The sequence below is a fragment of the Tamandua tetradactyla genome, chromosome 13 (genome assembly GCF_023851605.1).
Source record: "Tamandua tetradactyla isolate mTamTet1 chromosome 13, mTamTet1.pri, whole genome shotgun sequence".
Taxonomy (NCBI): Eukaryota; Metazoa; Chordata; class Mammalia; order Pilosa; family Myrmecophagidae; genus Tamandua; species Tamandua tetradactyla.
This window is the reverse complement of record NC_135339.1, coordinates 66,559,079-66,576,082: the sequence shown is the minus strand read 5'-3', so window position 1 is coordinate 66,576,082 and position 17,004 is coordinate 66,559,079. Positions and strand designations below refer to the sequence as shown.

The following is a 17,004-nucleotide window of genomic DNA, read 5'->3' as shown; positions in this document are numbered from 1 at the left end:
ATATACCAATTAAAACAAGTCTATAGAAATGCCCAATCAAAGGCATCTAGGGAAAGATACCTTGGTTTAGAAGGCAGATGAAGTTCAGGGTTTCTCTCTCAAGTGAGAAGGCACATGGCAAACACAGTCAGGGTTTGTCTCTCAGCTGGAAGGGCACATGGTGAACCCAGCATCATCTGCCAGCTTTTTCTCCTGGCTTCCTGTTTCATGAAGCTCCCCGGGAGGCATTTTCCTTTTTCATCTCCAAAGTTCACTGGCTGTTGGACTCTGCTTCTCATAGCTATGTCGTTCTCTGCTCTCTCTGAATTTCTCTCATTCATCTAAAATGTTTCCTCTTTTATAGGATTCCAGTAAACTAATCAAGACCCACCATAATGGGTGGAGTCACATCTCTAAGCAAGTTTAACACCCACTCTTGATTAAGTCACATCTCCAGGGAGATGATTTTTTTTTTTTAACATGGGCAGGCACCAGGAATCGAACCCTGGTCCTCTGGCATGGCAGGCAAGCATTCTTGCCTGCTGAGCCACCGTGGCCCACCCTCCAGGGAGATGATTTAATTAAAGTTTCAAACATACGGTGTTGAATAGGGATTAGAAGGAATGGCTGCCTTTACAAAATGGAATTAGGATTAAAACATGGCTTTTCTAGGGTACATACATCCTTTCAAACCAGGACACAGGGTGCTCTCATTTTTCATAAAATAGTACTACTGATAACAATAACAGTAACAACAGCTAGCACTTATTGAACACATAAGCTCTGGAAACTTAATAGACATTTTCCAAGTAATCTGAGATCAACTCATTTCACACATGAGGAAACTAAGGCTCAATGGGGCTAAGTCATTTTCCTAAGGTCATGTACCTATGAATGCCAGGTTAGTATGACTCTAAGCCTGGGCCAGCACATGCTGGCCTCTCCCAATCTGTTGAGAAGCACCCTAACTCCACCATTCTCTATCACTAGCCAAAACAGAGGAACAACCAACGTACTGAGGGTTCAGGAGAGGACAGAGCAGCCATATAACTGTGCATTGACAAATAACAGCTATGTAGGTTAAGCAACAAAGTTATTAAAATATGCAATATGGCTGGTGAAAGGAAGCTCAGCAAAATCTTTCTCTTGGGCCCCGCGCGCTGCACCGGGATCTGCTCGGCGGCGACGTGAGCGCGCAGGGGGGTGGCGGCCTCACCTCGCCTCTCTCTCTGCGCCTGGGTCGGCTGGGGGACGCCGTGCCCGGGAGAGATGTCGGATTTCGACAGTAACCCGTTTGCGGACCCGGATCTCAACAACCCTTTTAAGGACCCATCGGTTACACAAGTGACAAGAAATGTTCCACCAGGACTTGATGAATACAATCCATTCTCGGATTCTAGAACACCTCCTCCAGGCAATGTGAAAATGCCTAATGTACTCAATACACAACCAGCAATAATGAAACCAACAGAGGAACCTCCAGCTTACACACAGATTGCAAAGGAGCATGCCTTGGCCCAAGCTGAACTTCTTAAGCGGCAGGAAGAACTAGAAAAAAAAGCAGCAGAATTAGACCGTCGAGAACGAGAAATGCAAAATCTCAGTCAACATGGCAGAAAAAATAATTGGCCTCCTCTTCCTGACAATTTTCCTGTGGGACCTTGTTTCTATCAGGATTTTTCTGTAGACATTCCTGTAGAATTCCAAAAAGGAGTAAAGATTATGTACTACTTGTGGATGTTCCATGCTGTTACACTGTTTCTAAATATCTTCGGATGCTTGGCTTGGTTTTGTGTTGATCCTACAAGAGGGGTTGATTTTGGATTGAGTATCCTGTGGTTCTTGCTTTTTACTCCTTGTTCATTTGTCTGTTGGTACAGACCACTTTACGGAGCTTTCAGGAGTGACAGTTCATTCAGATTCTTTGTATTCTTCTTCGTGTATATTTGTCAGTTTGCTGTACATGTACTCCAGGCTGCAGGATTTCATAATTGGGGCAACTGTGGTTGGATTTCATCCCTTACTGGTCTCAACAAAAATATTCCTGTTGGAATCATGATGATAATCATAGCAGCACTTTTCACAGCATCGGCTGTCATCTCATTAGTTATGTTTAAAAAGGTACATGGACTATATCGCACAACAGGTGCTAGTTTTGAGAAGGCCCAGCAAGAATTTGCAACAGGTGTGATGTCCAACAAAACCGTCCAGACTGCAGCTGCAAATGCAGCTTCAACTGCAGCAACTAATGCAGCTCAGAATGCTTTCAAGGGTAACCAAATTTAGGAATCTTCAAACAGTACACTGTTACCTTTTGACTGTACTTTTTCTCCACTTACTGTATTCTATAAATATTTTTATGTTTAAAACACGGCATACACAGCATGTATATTTCCTGTTCACTTGTGCATGGGCTAAAATCAGGAAAACTTCCTTGCCTTATTACTTTACCTAATAGTTTATTTAATATTTCAGTGCCCTTTGTAGAAAAAAATATTACATGCTAAATAAATATTCTCCATATTTTTGGGGGGATGAATGTTCAGCAAATTATTTCAGTGGTGGCACACTGAAATTAATATGGTACTTATTAAAAATGCATTTAGTGTTAGCTGCAGTAGTTCTTTCAAGAATCTTTAGATGTAAGGATTACACATTGAAGCAGTAAAGTGATGCTTCATTCCTATTTCTCTGTTTATATTGAAAGAAATAGGGCAGCAGAGACTTAATGAAATTCTAAATTCGCTTGCTTTTCAGCAGTTTCAGTCACTAGTGAAGAGCCCATGTGTAGTTCATAATAGATAATGTAAATTTTATCTTTTTATTTTCTTTTAGAGTAGTTTGTATTTTGTTATCAACCTCTGATCTTGCATGGACACCAAGTTTCTTAACTGAGTTTAGTATTTTGGGTTCTGCACTGCTTATGGTTGTAGGATTTAGGGGTTGTTTATGGAATCATAGAAATTATTTTCTGTAGTTTCTTTTTTTTTGCACAGACAGGCATTGGGAATTGAACCTAGGTCTCTGGCATGGCAGGTGAGAACTCTGCCTGCTGAGCCACCGTTCAACCTGCCCTCAGTAGTTTCTTTTTTATTCTTTTTTTAACAAGAATTTATTGGGGTATAGTATGAAAATTTAATATAATATGCAGTGCATTATCCAAAATCAAAGGTAGTTAATTGATGGAGTAGAATTTAGTGATAATTCCTTTTATTATTTTTATTTTCAATATTCGTATCATAGAAGGATATTACTGTATGGAAACTTTGGTATTTCTTGTGGCTTACCCTTGAGGTTGAACTGAGATTGTGTTTGGCAGCTCTTTTATTTTTTGGTGTAATTTTTAACAGAGGTATTAGTCTGGCCTAACTCCATGTCTAAAAAGAGCTTACAGTATTTAAGGGATTTTTCTTTTAGACTTTTATCTCTAATGACATTTAAAAAAAAAAAGACCCTGGCATTTCACATATACTTGAATTCCTATTGCATCTCAGTCTCAGTTTTTGAAACAGACTGAATAAATTTTTCAGCAATAAATAAATTGAAACATTTAGCTTGCACCAAGCAAGAAGATACAAATAACAGTTAAATGTATTAATTATGAAGAAAATAATATTAAAATTGTTACTATGCAGCACAGAAGTTATTCTTATAATGGTGTTGGGTTCAGACTTTGAATCATTTTCAGTGCTGATAAAATAAAGACATAAAGTCATGGTATAAACCTATGTTTTGAATGTCTTTAAGATTACAGAATGACAGGTAGTGATTTATTCAATTTGATTTTAAATGAGGATAGCCTACTGGATTATATTATTTGAGACTACAGACCCTTTAAAAAATAGGTGCGCATAAATAGTTAAACAATTTTCATATTCTTTCTCAATGATAGAGTTAAAATGAGTTTCACACTGGGGTTGTGATGATGAGAAGATATATTTCTTGCTATTTATACAGAAGTTCTGCATGATACTAGGTAATAGATCCATCCAGATGGTTTTTACATTTGTCATATTTGGATCTTTATTGATTTAGATATTGGGAGATATTTCTTTTATTCTGAAGAACATAGAATTCAGAGCATGAATTTAAAGCTGTTTTCACGAATATTTCTGATTGGTGATAATCTCCACCCAAATTCTCAATGATTTAAATGAATTCTAAATTTTTCAGAGTAGTAAAATGAGAATCTGTTTCATTATGTGGTTTATTGAGTGTGGATTTTACTAACATTCAAAACATTAACTTGAAAATCCAGATAAAAGATATATCATAGAGACCGTTGAAAAAACATTGAGATGCACTGAGAACTTTCCTTCGGAGTAGAAATGTTTTTCTTGTGCAGAAATCCCCAAGGGTAATGTTAGATAGCAAAGAATAGTTACAACCAACAGTATCTTTTTTGTGTGGATGGGGGGAAATGGTGTTTTAAAATCCAGTTATTTGGTTAATTTAGTGCAAGTGTGTGAGAGTAAATTATTTTTTTTAAGAGCATAGATGTACATTAAAGTGATGGCAGTACCTTGTTTGATCAGGTATACAATGGGCTTTAAATTGTTATTCCTCACTGTTCTCGGAATAGCTGTCAGTAAATAGTCACATTTTCAGTCAGCAAAAGATTAGCATTTATAGTATTTTTATACTTAATACTTAAATTAGCTGGTATCCCAAACATGAAATGGTCTTCACTAACTATACATGCCATTTTTTTCAGTTTGAAATATTAAACTGTGGATAGTTTATTTCAAAGTAAAGTTTGAATGCTGGGAAATCATTGCTTAGTGATTTGTAATTTGGGAATTGGATTATTTATCTAAGGATGTTGTATATTTTGTCAGAGTAGTACTGTGCTGCCATCATGGTACCTGTCACGGTTCTATATAAATGCCCTCCATATGTCCCTCTGTGTTGCATGTTTTCAGTGGTTTGGAAGTTTTGTATATTTATTGTATTAACACAATGTCATAAAATAAAATGCCGTTTATTGGAAAAAAAAAATCTTTCTCTTGGAAAAATCTTTGGAATAGTATTTAGTTCTGAGTAAGCCAAATTAAGTTCTAATGGAATTACATGCTCAAGTTGAAATAACTTTAAGCAATTCGGATTTTGTGATTAAATTCCAAAAAGCCTCAAAGCAATAATAACACCATGACATCATGGGATGGGCTCAGAGCAGAGAGGGCTCCACCCTTGCCCTGCTCCTCTTCCTATTCCCTATATGCCCATCACATAGTATCACGATCAGTTCTTTTAAGCCTCTGCCTTTGCACTGACCACTCCTTTTGCCAGAATGCCCTTCCCGCACTCCCTTGGCAATCACTTTCTATCCTTTAAGACACTGCTGAAAGTAACTTACTTTGTGAGCTCTTCAAATTAACTACATCCTTGGTGTTACAAAAGTGCTGTTACTGTTTTCTCAATCTTAAATTGATTTAATCATGTTCTTCAGTTCATGATACATTATTATCATTGATCCATGTAAAGTCATCTTTATCAGCATAAGTAAGACTACAATAAACATGTTTAGTACATAATTATATGCAATTCCAATTTATTTTTAAAATTTTCTCTTGATTAATTCCTAAAGTAGGATTTCTGCGTCAAAGAATTTGGAGTTTACCCTTTTTAAGGCCTTTTACTTACTATCAAATGCTCTTCCAGAAAGTTCACATCAATTTAAATTTCACCCACAGAATATAAATTGCCTATTACGCTACATTCTTACTATTATCATTCTTTTTTCATCTTTGCTAATCTGATAGGCAAAAATCAAACCCAGATAATCATTATTCTAATTGTCATTCCTTTGATTACTATGTTAGTTTGCAAGCTGCCAGAATGTGATATAACAGAACTGGAACAACTTTTAAAATTTAATAAATTGAACATTTACAGTTCTAAGGCTGTGAAAATGTCCAAATTAAGGCAAGACTATAAAAATGTCCAAATTAAGGCATCCAGGAACAGATACCTTGGCACAAGATGGCTAATGACATTCAGGGTTTCTGTCTCAGCTGGAAAGGCACATGGTAACATCTGCTAGTTTTCTCTCCAGGCTTCTTCAATGGCTTCCCTGGGACTCTGTCTGTTCTGTTGGCTCTGTCGGTTCTGGTGGCTCTAAAGATTTTCCAAAATGATTCCCTCTTAAAGTACTCCAGTAAGAAACCCCACTTTGAATTTCCATGGAAACCATCTAATCAAAATTTACCACCCACAATTGGGAGGGTCACATCTCCATGGAAACAATCAGAAAGATCCCACCCAGCAATACTGAATGAGGATTAAGAGACATGTCTTTTCTGGGGAATAGAACAGCTTCAATCTGGTACAGTCACTAATAAAGTTAGTCATGTTTTCATATGCTTTTTAGCTATTCGTATTTCTTCCTTTGTGACCTGTTTGCTTATGATCGCTCCCAATTTATTCATTGGAGTGTTCATCTTTTCAAATTGATTTTCAAAACTCTTTATACATTAAAAGGTTTATATATGAAGGATATTGACCTATCCCCTGCCATATTTATTGCACATATCTTTCCCAGTTTTTCTGTCTTTCCATTTTTAAAGTGTTTTCTGCTGTATTGATGATGTTTTCAACTTTTTATGGTGAAAAATTTACCACTCTTTTCTTTCATAATTTCTGCTTCTGGTGCTATGCTTAGAAAGTCCTTCTTCCACTTGTTATGTCGATACCCTAGAGAGATGCTCGCATGTGTACATGGAAACTTCTATGGGAATGATCACTGAGACACTTATGCAATAGTGAAAACTTGGGGGGAAACTAAGTGGCCATCATTTTTTTTTAAATGGATTATGCAATAGTGAAAACTTGGGGGGAAACTAAGTGGCCATCATTTTTTTTTAAATGGATAAATATAATAGAGACAGCAAATGGATTTGTCTATAACACCTAAAATGAATGATATATATCAACATGGATAGATCTCAAAATCATAATGCTGAGTTGAGGATAAAAAAAGGAAATGGGGGGAAGAGAGAAATGAGACAAAATAAAGTGTCAATGGCTGAGAGATTTCAAACAGATTCAAGAGGTTATCCTGCAGGTTATTCTTACGCATTATATAGATATCATCTTTTTAGTTAAGGTATATTAGAGAGGCTGGAGGGAAGTGCCTGAAAATGTGGAGCTGTGTTCCAGTAATCATGTTTCTTGAAGATTATTGTATAATGATTTAACTTTCACAATGTGACTGTGTGATTGTGAAAACCTTGTGTCTGATGCTCCTTTTTTCTGTTGGCATGGACAGATGAGTAAAACATAGGGAATAAAAATAAATAAATGAGAGGGGGAACAAATATTAAAATAAATTTAGCAGTTTGAAATGCTAGTGATCAATGAAAGGGAGTGATAAGGGGTATAGAAAAAATAGGGGAAACAATGGCTAAAATATATTGGGTAGATGGAAATACTAGCAATCAATGAGAGGGAGGGGTGAAGAATATGGTATGTATGAGTTTTTTTCCTTTTTTCTTTTCATTTCTTTTTCTGAATTAATGCAAATGTTCTAAGAAATGATCATGGTGATGAATATACAACTATGTGATGATATTGTGAGTTATTGATTTTATACCAAGAATGGAATGATCACATGATAAGAATGTTTGTTTTTTTATGTTATGTTTAAAAAAAATTTTTAATTAACAAAAAGGAAATGTATAATAATATATGCAGTATAATACCATGCATGAAAGTGTAAAATACACAAAGTAATTCTATATATTATTTCTAAATGCATCCATTTGCACTTAAAAGTATAAAAATATGCCAAAGGAATACACACAAATTCATGATAGCTATTACCTCTAGGAAAGGCAAGAAATAAATGGGACTTTGAAAGGCAAAAAGAGATCTCAAGTCTGAAAGATCTATTCACTTTATTTTCATTTTTATTTTATTTTATAATCTGAAACAATTGTGACAAAATTTAACATTCACCATTCTGGATGGGTAGAGGGTTTGTTTGTTATATTCTGTTTTCTGCATTAGAATTTTTTTCTCAAACTAAAACGAAATAAAACTTTCTCTACCTCCAAGGATATATGAAAATTCATTTATATTTTATTCAAAAATTTTTGCAACATTTTGCAATATTCACATATGGTATAAAAATGACTCTAACCTAAACTTTTCCAAATATACATAAACATAAATATATAAATCCCATAATACTTTTTCTGTTTCTAGTAAGTATAGCACTTTATTATACTGTTATAATAATTTATTTATATGCTTGTCTCCTACATTAGATTGTGTCCTCCTCATAAATAGGGACTACTCCCTTATATATCTATGTATCTCTAGTCTATAGCATAAAACCTGGTGCTCAATGTTTTTTGAATGAAGTAGTGAATGGAAAGATGAATGAATGAATGAAAGAATGAGTGAATGTGTGACTTATACGAATGAGTAAACAATTCTCCACCATTCCCATAAGCATTGTCATTCAGATTACATCAAATATGCTCAGTGAATCAGAAAGAATTTAGCAGCCACAAGGGTAGCCATTTTAGCCATAAAACAGACCTGTGTTAGTGAATACAGTAGCCATTAATCACACATGACTATTAAATACTTGAAGTGTGGACAATATGAATTGAAATTTACTTTAAGTATAAAATGCATACCAGGTATTACAGACTCAGTATAAAAAATGTTAAAATATCACATTAATGACTTAAAATTCATTTCATATTGGAACAACATTATTTTGGATTAACTGGGTTAAACAAAATACACTATTAATATTAATTTCACCTTATTCTCTTTACCTTTTTAATGTGGCTACTAGAAAATTTTTAATTACAGATGGGACTTGCATTATTTTTCTTTTGGGCAGTACTGAGATACAGCAACAATTTTGTTATAGATCTAAGATTACAGAAGAAGATGTTCAGTTTTCACAATTTGCCTAATTTTAATGCAAACCAACTATTTTTTTATATAAATAATGGTATGAAACTAGATGACAAAGCATGAGGTCATTATACTGCACAGCTGACAACATATGACTTGGAAAATTAGGTCTTATGCAAATTATTCTATAAGATACATAATAAAATTCTAGAGAACTGGAAAATTTGTATTAAGTTCCAATACAAAGTAGACTAGTTCCCAAAAGGTGAAAAGGTAGAGTGGCAAGCAAAAACTCTAAGACAAGACCTTTCCTTGTCAGCTTTCAAATGACTCCACAACTCCACGGATTATCACTGTGTTGGCTCATTCCAGTGGTTCTGGGGTTACTCCCTTTTTCACTGTGGTCCACTCAACGAGAAAGTGATGATTCTAGTACAGCCCCGATGGCTCATGTGATCCAGTCATAGAAAGTCAAAGACTTTGGTCACTACCAAAAAGTGATTTCAGACTAACTTCGGTGCTTTGCTGGTATCTCTAAAGCACCGTGAAGGAAATGTTTAATCCACAGCAATAGTTCTTAAAATCCCCTTTCCCTCATAACCTACAGTTATTACTTCCAAATTTTTAAGTCAGAACTTAAAAATTTCTAGGGGGCGGGCATTGGCAGCGCTACGGCAGGTTCTCACCTGCCATGTCAGAGACCCAGGTTTGACTCCCAGTACCTGCTCATGTTTTAAAAAAAAAAATTTCTAGGAAAACTCAAACTTTCATATGCTGCCCATCTATCCATTCTTCACTGTTATCACAATCAAGCACCTGAAAAGCCAAATGAAGACTCTGGCAAGGACAGACCCTTCCCCCACATGGGGAGCAGTGGCTGGTGCTGACAAAGCAAAGCCAGAATCCTCTCCAGCAGGCAGAAGAGGAGGAAAGGTTATGACCATAGTTAGGTTTATATTTTGTATCTGTCCAAACCAGAAAAGGGCAAGAGTCTAAAATGGAAAAGTGCAATGATTCTATGCATAGCCAAACAGTTGAATGTGGGTAGCTCAAAAAAATTAAAAGATCAGTTTTTAATAAAACAAAAGTGAGAGATGGTACCCAAATGTGCTTTAATCACTTCTGACTTAGGAGAAATTCCATCTGTATACAACCTTGCAGAATGGAAAGATTTCACAACTCAGAGAGCATTTGTAATGCTCTATAATCAAAGAGGAACTGAGGTTTCTCTAAATAGGTGTCATGTGGTTCATATCAGTTTTCAGAAGTGACATTTTATAAGGGACTCACACAACAAAGAAATTTTGATAAATGAAAATTGGGGGGGGGGGGGTAGAGGGACTAAAATATCACAGAAGACACAGGCACATTTCTTACTTTTATCTATTGACATATTATACCTGAAAATTCCATAGCCAGTTTAATATAAATGCCATTAATCCAAGAGCTAGCCTTGAAATGCTCTAAGCCCATGTTCCTCCTCTCTGAATGCAGGCTCCTAACTTCTCATTGCCCTCAGTCCCTGGTTCTCTGCCCTAGCTGGGACCTACAGTCACTCAACCCTCCCATTCCACTTGGCCTACTAGCCTCCAGGCTTTATTGTTCTGTACCCCCACCTCAAGCCCAGAGTCAAATACTTCCAAATGTCCTTTACAACACTCTCAACTCCCTCACCCTCAACTTCCCATTGCCTGCACTGCACACTCCAGTGCTACCCCTCCCTCACACCCAGTTTCTCAGCTCCCAGGCCACCCAGTGTTGCTGGAGGGCAAGGTAGAGCTGTTCAGATTAGAGCCATTACATATTCAAGCCACAGCACAGTAATTTGTTCCTTCCCTCCATTCAGCAATTTTCATTTATATTTCTTGTGAACAACCGGATATCATCTCCTCAACAGTCTCTTGAGAATTGTCTCTTCAAGACCCTATTTTCACCTTGGGCACATTCCACTGATCATATGACCTGAGCCCTGACCTTCTTCAACATGCAACATTGGTGTTACATAAATTCTCTCTTCCCTCCTATCTGTTTCAAATAAGGAAGCAAGTTGCCTTCATCCTCTCTCATGGTCTGTGTGTATGGATGAACATCTGTAGATGTATTCCCAGGCATGTAAAACTACACATGCTATACCCATGCACACACACAAACACATATGACCTCTAAATCGCCTCTCTTTCTTTGCTTAACTCTTTGCACACGTCTGACATCATCACTTATCTCACCCTTCTCTCTAAAGTGTGTGCCAAAGATTAGGAGAACACATGTCAATCCATTACACTTAGGAAGTATGGCTTTGACAAAAAAGGGAAAGTTCTTTTCATGGTTTATTTTATGCTTCTATATTATTTGAATCTTTACAAGAATGTATTGTGCATTTAAATCTTTTTCCTCTAGTAATTCACAGCCATATATCTTATACAAGTAACTTAAATCTGGTGGTTCCATTCTCTCACCACCTCTTCCTGTCTTAGCCTTTTGTAAATGGGTTTCCATCCCCAACAACCTCTTGGAACAGGACTCGCAAAGATCACAGTGGGTAATCCCTTGTGGCCACATCCTTTCCTCAGTTCTACTTCTTTTGACAGACATCAATGATGATGATCTATGCCCTCCTTGAAATTCTCTCCTCCCTTGGCTTCTGTGATACCGCTCTCTGAGCACCATTGCAAAACTGACACATTTCACTGAAAGGCCCTGCCAGCAACCAAATGAGATTTCCTCTTCTTTCTCTTCAAATGAAAGGAAACAGGTTTGTCTAACCAAAAATACATTCTGCAGAGTAGCAACAGACTGGGGAGTCTCTTAGTGGGTGCATTTTGGGTTTTTGTATGAAATGTCATCCACTAAACAGCACACTACACACCCTCAAACAACAATCACCCTCTTCACTTTGGAAAAAAAACTTATAAGGTCACACAAAAGTTCCCATTACCTTCAGCATTGCCACAGGGGTCTTCTTGCTAACCATTCTCTCCATACACTCCCCAAGGGCAACAGCGTTGGGACCTCCCTTCTTGAGCTACCTCGCTCAGTCTCTTTCCACTCCACCTCTTCATTAATTCTTCCTTGTGGGAAGCAAAAATCATGTCCTACCTGAATAGGATTTTGAAAAATGAAGAGGGGTTCAGTGGGTGCACAAGACAAGGAAGGCCATTCCCTAGGAGGAACTTCATTTTCAAAGACGAAAGTACAGAATAAAATTTGTTTTTAGAGAACCACAATTAGATAAACTTATCAAATGTATGTTAGAACTTAATAAGAGTGAGCACTAAGGTAGTGTAGGTGGATGTGCCTTGCAAAATGTAACTTGCTAGAGAACTGTTAGATACTTCCATCATCATCCATCTCGTAGGGTTGTTGAAGACCAAACAAGACAAGATATGTGAAATTGCTTTGTCAACTGGAAAACATTTATAAATTGTAATTATTATGTGATATTTTTGCCTCTAGCTAGATTAAGAGACAGACCATGGTAATATTGAGGCAAATTAAAATATCTGCTGATTTCTTTTGAATCTACATTCCCAGAACTGTTTATAAATGGAGAATTCTAATTAATTTTCATCCTCTCACCTCTTTTCAGATGAACACACTGTAATAAATTTCATACTCTATTAACAACATAGTCAATTCCTGGTCACTGTCAATTAAACTGGCCAACTTTGAATTTGAGTCCTGAAAGCTGCCTTTTGTGCCGTGCTCACAACAGCAAGGCCAGTCTATTTTCTTTCATGACTATCTCTATTTCCTTTGTTTCGATCTTCTTAGGCATTGTCACATCAAAATTCTACTGCAGTATCTTCTCAGCCATTCATTCTATCTTTACCTTACTTGTTTTCCAATCTGTCCTTTCTACCAGTGCTCAAAAACCCAACCTCATTTTCATTATTCCAACTAATTCCAGAAAAAGTGATATTACAAACCTAGTTATAAATCAGGAAATCAAGGGCAGATTTGCAGCAGAGAGTTTAAGCAGAGGTGTCTTCACAAGGAGAAGCAAGATCCAGAGAGGGGATAACAATCAATTAAAAACAAACTCCAAGATGTCCAGGAAGATGGGCCACTAGAACAACTTGAGATTATCCCTGCTCCATAAAAAAGTTAGAGAAGGAATAGGAGGGCGACTGAGGCAGCAATTCAGGAGTGCAGCTGACCTGGGAGAGCCTTGTGTACCACATGGGGCAGCCCTGGTTGCAGACGCCAAGGAACTGAGAGGCAGAAAGCTAGAGCCTAGCATGGAAGCATGGAGCACATGGGAGAGCACAGACAGGTACACAGGACCAGGAAGTAAATCAGGCCGCATTCCTTGGGCATACTCACGCACCTGAACCCCCTCACCCGCTCCCATTTCCCGTGATCCAGGTGCCTCCAGCTCACCACCTACCAGTGTATGTAGCTACCACACACCCCCACCCCAAGTACAGCCAAACCTACATCTCCTATACCACTCCTGAGCACTACCTCCCACTCTCTGTAGGTTGTTACCAGCACACAAACTTTGCGAGTACTAACCTCCATACCTAGGCTATCCCCACACCCCACACACACACACCTTCCGCAAACCCCCATCCTCTCACTCTCCCCACACCTCCCAACCCCATGCCCATAGTGTTGCACAGCTTCATCCTGCCTCCCTGAGCTCAGCGCATCTGTTTACCACACTCCCATGTCCACGCATGCCCACAGGCCCTGAACCATGTCATTCAGCTCTGGAAACCACACTTTACAGCAATCCTAGAACTGTGCATGCACACAGGCCTCAGTCTTGCTTTCCAGTTCCGAGAAAGTGCTGACCTGCGCAGCCAGGTCACATCTACCTCAATCCATAAAGGGGTAATGCCAACCTGCTGCCACAGCTCTACACATGCACACAAAGGGTCCCATACCTTAGACCAGTGTACAAAGGGTTATGCAACCCCATACCACTATACCCACACAGCTACATCCTCTCTGGCCACTAGGAGCCCACGTTGACAAGCATCAGTTTAAAATCCCCAAACTGCGCCTATACCTGCCTGGAAACAAATCACCACAACGAGTGCCCCACCCAATGCCCTTTTCCCTGCTATACAACCATTCTGCAAACACAAAGCCTTAGACTACTGAACGAAATCAACTCCCAAAGAAATAAATCAAGATATTTACATGTGATAAAGACAGCAGAAGACCACTAAGCATATCACAATGCAGTCAGATATACCCCTACTTAATGAGGAGACACAGACATTGGGACAACTAATCAAAGACGCTCATACAACTCTACTTAACAAAATAAGTGGGATAGAAAATGACATAAAGAGATCAAGAAGACAACAGAAGAGCACAAAGAGGATTTGAAACAATAAATAGAACAATAGTGGAAATCACAGAGTTTAAAGACTCTGTTGACCAACTAAAAAACATACTAGAGGCACACAACACCATATATGAAGAGACAGGAGAAAGAATAAATGATACAGAGGACAGGATAATTGACTTTGAAGACTCAAAACAGCAAATGGCAAAAAAGATGGGAAAAAATTGAATGGGAACTCACGGAAATGACAGACAAAATAAAGCACACAAATATAAGATTCATTGGTGTCCCAGAAGAAGAGAGGAGTAAAGGGCTAGGAGGAGTAGTTGAGGATATAATGGGGGAAAACTTTCCAACCCTCATAAAGGACATAAACATACAAGTCAAAGAAGCCCAAAGAACTTCAAACAGAACAAATCCAAATAGGCTTTCTCCAAGGCACGTACTAATCAGTCTGCCAAATGTTGAAGAGAAGCAGAAAATCCTGAAAGCAACAAGAGAAAAACAATCTACTACATACAAGGGAAATCAAATAAGACTGACTTCAGACTATTCAACTAGGACTCTGGAGGCAAGAAGGCAGTGGTATGATATATTCAAAATCCTGAAAGAGAAAGACTTTCAGCCAAGAATTCTGTACCCAGCCAAACTGTCCTTCAAAATTGAGGGAGAGATTAAAGCTTTCACAAAGAAGTCCTGAAATAATTTGTTAACAAGAGAATGGCCCAACAAGAAATATTAAAAGGAGTTCTGCCAGCTGAAAAAAAAAGACAGGAGAGGGAGGACTGGAGGAGGGCACAGAATTGAAGAGTATCACTAAGGGTATTTAAAGAATACAAAGAGAAAGAGGGAAAAGAATATATAGATTCGACAAATAAAATAAAATAAGATGGCAGAATCCAGAAACACCTTTTCAGTAATAACTGAATGTTAACAGACTAAACTTACCAATTAAAAGATACAGATTGGCAGAATGGATTAAGAAACATAATCCAGCTATATACAGTTTACAAAAGACTCATCTAAGACACAAGGATAAAAATACATTGAAAGTGAAAGGATGGAAAAAGATCTTCCATGCAAGTTGTAACCAAAAGAAAGCTGGAGTAGCTATTACTAATATCAGACAAAACAGACTTTAAATGTAGAGACATCATAAGAGACAAAGAAGGACACTATTAAAGGGTCAATTCACCAAGAAGATATAACAATCATAAATGTTTATGTGCTAAATCAAGGAACTCCAAAGTACATGAGACAGACATTGGCAAAACTGAAGGGAGCTATAAATGTTTCAACAATAATAGTAGGAGACTTCAATATATCATTCTCCTTTATAGATAGAAGAATCAAACAGAAGATCAACAAGGTAATAGAGAAATTAAATAACTTGATAAATGAATTATACCCAACAGACATGTATAAGTCATTGCACCCCAAGCACAAGGTTATACATTCTTCTCTACTGCTCATGGAACATTCTCCAGGATGGACCATATGCTAGGGCACAAAATAGGTCTTTATAAATTTTAAAATACTGAAATTATTCAAAGCATTTTCTCTGATCACAATGCGATGAAGCTGGATTTCAATCACCACCAAAGAATAAGAACATGTGCAAATATATGGAGATTAAACAGCACACTCTTAAACAGCCAGTGGGTCAAAGAAGAAATTGCTAGAGACCAGTGTACAAAGGGTTATGCAACCCCATACCACTGTACCCACACAGCTACATCCTCTCTGGCCACTAGGAGCCCACGTTGACAAGCATCAGTTTAAAATCCCCAAACTGCACCTATACCTGCCTGGAAACAAATCACCACAACGAGTGCCCCACCCAATGCCCTTTTCCCTGCTATACAACCATTCTGCAAACACAAAGCCTTAGACTACTGAACGAAATCAACTCCCAAAGAAATAAATCAAGATATTTACATGTGATAAAGACAGCAGAAGACCACTAAGCATATCACAATGCAGTCAGATATACCCCTACTTAATGAGGAGACACAGACATTGGGACAACTAATCAAAGACGTTCATACAACTCTACTTAACAAAATAAGTGGGATAGAAAATGACATAAAGAGATCAAGAAGATCTCCAGATTTTCTTATCTGGAGATAAAGAAAATAAGAATACAACTTATCCGAACATATGGGATGCAGCAAAGGCTGTGCTGAGAGGGAAATTTATTGTCTTAAATGTCTATATTAAAAAACAAGAAAGAGCAAAAATGGAGGAATTAACAGCAAACCTGGAGGAACTTGAGAAAGCACAGCAAACTGACTCCAAAGCAAACAGGAGAAGAGAAATAACAAAGATTAAAGCAGAGATAAATGAAGGTGAGAACAAAAGAACAATAGAAAAAAATCAATAAAACCAAAACTTGGTTCTTTGAGAAAATCAATAAAATTGATGGGCCACTAGCAAAACTGACAAAGAAAAACAGAGAGAGGATGCAAATAAAATCAGAAATGAGAAGGGGTGCATTACCACATACCCTGAAGAAATAAAAGAAATCATAAGAGGATGCTATGAACAAATATATGCCAACAAACTAGACAACTGGGATGAAATGGACAAATTCCTGGAGCTACACAAATAGGCCACACTGTCTCAGGAAGAAACAGAAGATCTCAACAAACCAATCACAAGTGAAAAAAATCCAATCAGTCATCAAAAATCTTCCTACAAAGAAAAGCCCAGGGCCAGATGGCTTCACAGGGGAATTTTATCAAACATTCCAGAAGAAACCAATCCTGCTTAAACCTTTCAAAAAAATTGAGAAAAAAGGAACTCTACCTAACTCATTTTATGATGCTAATATCATTTTAATACCAAAACCA

The 17,004-nt window shown here is 37.5% G+C and overlaps 1 protein-coding gene and 1 pseudogene across 2 annotated transcripts in view; one reads left to right on the top strand and one right to left on the bottom strand.

The window, feature by feature from the left end:
• The window catches only part of CFAP58 (cilia and flagella associated protein 58), a 134,787-nt gene that overhangs the window by 34,360 nt on the left and 83,423 nt on the right, over positions 1-17,004 (bottom strand). The gene's annotated exons all lie outside the window — the stretch shown is intronic.
• Positions 1,166-4,964, top strand: LOC143654258 (secretory carrier-associated membrane protein 1 pseudogene; annotated as a pseudogene).